This window comes from Sinocyclocheilus rhinocerous, unplaced genomic scaffold, assembly GCF_001515625.1.
Source record: "Sinocyclocheilus rhinocerous isolate Xijiao unplaced genomic scaffold, SAMN03320098_v1.1 scaffold2069, whole genome shotgun sequence".
Lineage (NCBI taxonomy): Eukaryota > Metazoa > Chordata > Actinopteri > Cypriniformes > Cyprinidae > Sinocyclocheilus > Sinocyclocheilus rhinocerous.
The window spans coordinates 73,327-77,135 of record NW_015645554.1 but is presented as its reverse complement, the minus strand read 5'-3'; the positions used below and the strand labels follow the sequence as shown (position 1 = coordinate 77,135).

The following is a 3,809-nucleotide window of genomic DNA, read 5'->3' as shown; positions in this document are numbered from 1 at the left end:
ATAACTGATACAAAATGTTGTACAGACACATGCAACGAGATTTCTGGTGTACGAGCACTGCATCATCTCTACTAGAACCGCTTGCAATTTGCTTCTTTCAGTGTGTCTCTCATTAAAATCTATTGTTTTCAGCAGAGCTGCTTTACAGCTGAATCACATCCTGCAACATCCACACTTGATCTGAACTGAATCAACACTGAACTGACTTGATCTGAACTGAGTCAACACTGAACTGACTTGGTCTTTACTGAATCAACACTGAACTGAAGAGCTGCTTTACAGCTGAATCACATCCTGCAACATCCACACTTGATCTGAACTGAATCAACACTGAACTGACTTGATCTGAACTGAATCAACACTGAACTGACTTGATCTGAACTGAATCAACACTGAACTGACTTGATCTGAACTGAATCAACACTGAACTGACTTGATCGGAAAAAAGACTGCTGTCTTTTAGAGCTGCTTTACAGCAGAATCTGAACTGACTCTATAGTTTAGTCTCCATAAGTGATTCTGTTATTTGTTTTTTATTCGAAATACAAACCTGATGACACACAAACCTGTCAAATACACAGACTACGTCACTGCCTAGAGAACACTAGTGAGATCAGTTCAAAAAACTGCTTCAGGGAATCAGGAATCATTTTGCACGTCAGTGGCTATTACAGTGAAATTCAGCAATAAGCTCTAAGAAAAGTTCATTATCATTACACTACTGTAAAGTGATCTTACAGTAGATGAAAAGCACCAGAAGAGATTCAAATAGTATGGCAACGAACAGTTGTGAGTTTGAGGGTGTACAACATGTGCGGCAGTATTTACTGTACATAGAACAGTGAAGATTCTCTCATTGAAAGCACTGCTACTGTGTACTGTGATCATATTGTATGTGTACAGTAAGTATAGATACTCTGTAGATGAGGTCAGTTCCCTCATGCTCATTCATGCACAAGAACATGGTCAAATAGTGCTTTGTGTTTCATCAAGAACAAATTACCTTTTTTGCCTTCCTCTTTGTGTCACAGCACTAGGATTAATTTCCCCAAGCACACAATCACCTGTGCTCCTGTTCATATAACCCTGAGATTCTGACTTCTGTGTCATCAGTTTTAGCACTTCACGTTCACACATAGATAAGTGTGTGCTTTCCGAGTTCATTTTGTGATGCTTGAGGTAATTATATTGCGTGCTTGTGTTTTCTGAATGAGTGAAAACAGGTGAAATGTGCTAAAAGTTTGAGAAATGTGTCTTCGTTTTGAGAATGGAATGAATGGTTTGGAAAATTGGGTGAAAGTGTGTTAGCAATCGAGAAAAACTGTAAGATCAATGACCTCATGAGTGATTTTGACAAAATACACAGAGGAAAAACACTAAAATAAAGATGCACAATGAAATGAGACAAAAAAAAAGAAAATTTCAATCAAAAAGGTGATTGTGTAACACTGTGTCCATCATTCAAAAACACACACCTTGCATAAAACAAAACAAGAATACACTACCCATACACAGTCACACACAAAACCCACACTAACACTGTCCCATGACTTTATATCACTTTTCCTTTTAGCACTGTGAAGGGCTCACATGTCGATTTTTCCTATTTTGGGCATAAGATCAATGACCTCATGAGTGATTTTGACAAAATACACAGAGGAAAAACACTCAAATAAAGATGCACAATGAAATGAGACAAAAAAAAGAAAATTCTGCACAGACTACAAGGTGATTGTGTAACACTGTCTGTGTCCATCATTCAAAAACACACACCTTGCATAAAACAAAACAAGAATACACTACGCATATACAGTCACACAAAAAACCCACACTAACACTATCCCATGACTTTATATCACTTTTCCTTTTAGCACTGTGAAGGGCTCACATGTCGATTTTTCCTATTTTGGGCCGTCATGAACAATCATTTTTACATCAATTAAAAAGCTGCTCTGACACTCGAAACTCTTTGTGTGTCTCACAGCCCTCATCATCTGCGTCAAGGTCCCTCGTGAGGATGATCAGATACAGGAGTCCATGCATGGCATCAGAAACACTGGAAACCCCTGCTTTAATCAACAGGGCTGCTTTAATTAACCCTGAGCCAATCTAAACCCCAGTAAATGCAATCCTGGTTATCTTGCTTCAGACTTTCACACTCATCCTTTACCCAGGGTTAGCGGTTAATCCTGTGAATTCACAAAAACTGTGAACTCTACTCCAATTCATGTGACCTTTTCACTCAAGCGCTGAAATGACTTTTTCCCCGTGTTTACTGCCCGCAGTATCAGCCCAGATCCTCCTTAAGGAGCAGGTTTGAGTTTGGCTATAAATAGTGCTCTTCAGCTACTGTTAACTAGCATCTCTCTTCTTCTCACAGGTAAGAAACGTGTTTCTAAACATTTGATTCCATTTTTCATTATAACTTACTTTACTGAAGAGCTTTATATTATATTAAATGTTTTCATATGGATGACTGGATTATTTGTTATTTTATTGTTTGTCTCTATAATCCTCGTTTAAATCAGGAAGAAACGCATGAAGACAGAACAGTGAAAAAATGAATCTTGCGAAGCTTTTCAGATCAGATCTGCTGGAATGATATAAGAGTGAGTAGATGAGTAGGCCATCAGTGTCACATACTGTACTTTATCAGCTTTATTAGGAATATTCACGTTTCAATTACAAATCTGCTGCTTGTTCAGGACTTGATTTCATGTTCACCTTAACCTGAATTTACCGTACATTGACTTTGATGGCTTTAAACGGTGTTCCTGCCTGATTTACCAGAAACAAATTTAGTGTAGAATGGAAACAACGCATGCAGAAAACTGCTGGAGCATCAGAAACCACAGACCAGCAAAACCCAACAGGACCGAGAGAGAAACGGAGCACAGAAATGAGACACAAGCCAGTGAACCACAAGAGAAAAGACTTGTTAGATGTGACAGTATGCGGAAAATAAAGCCAGACCGTAAGTGCTTGTTTATTATGAAACTTTAAAGATTTGTTTTAGATTTGCTCCTGTTTTCTAAAGTGGCACGTTCAGACAGATACGTCAGACTTTTTGCCGTCACAGAGTAATGTTCACAGATCAGTGTAATTGTGTGTAAATGACAAGATGTGTTATTTGTAGACTCAAAGCATACAAACCCCATAAATCCAAAATGATGAGAATAATCTGATGTTTGTGGTTTCTAGTCTCTTGTGAAGACCTGAACATTATCCTTCATCATCACATCAGCTCCTGGACTCCTTCACAGACTCGTCTGAGCACAAACACACAGACTAACGAATGGCTTCTCTCTCAGATCTGTCTCAATGCTGCACTTTACTGACAACACTCTGCATGAACATTCGATCCTCTGCTTCTGCCGTGTTTTACTCCGTATTCTGCACTGCCTCACATATTTATGACTGCAACATTTTGCATTTCTAGTCTACATTTTAATTTAGTATTTATGTATATTTTTACATTCTTTTATATTTTAATATAGTTCCTAGATTCTATATATTTTTGTATAACTCTGTACTATTTTATATACATTTATTACTCATTCTTCCTCTCTATTCTAGATGCATGCAGAAAACAGTGGAAAACTAAATTTTGTATGTAGAGAGACAAAGACAAAGCTTGACTTTATATGAACAGAAATCTGCGGTTATATTTGAAGTGGCTCATTATATTTAATCTGGACGGTTTACAGATTTAGTTACGCCAAACTGAAATATTTTAAAATAAATAAAATTTGCTATATTTTCATATTTGTAAATCCTATAAATTATCACGCAAGTGATATTCACTTCAT

At 37.3% G+C, this 3,809-nt stretch overlaps 1 long non-coding RNA gene across 1 annotated transcript; it reads left to right on the top strand.

Moving 5' to 3' along the window:
• The first annotated feature begins 2,289 nt into the window (after positions 1–2,289).
• Positions 2,290–3,402, top strand: LOC107706583 (uncharacterized). Its single transcript, XR_001636159.1, has 3 exons — positions 2,290–2,380; positions 2,791–2,974; positions 3,202–3,402. It is a non-coding gene; the product is annotated as an uncharacterized LOC107706583 (long non-coding RNA).
• Positions 3,403–3,809: the final 407 nt, after the last annotated feature.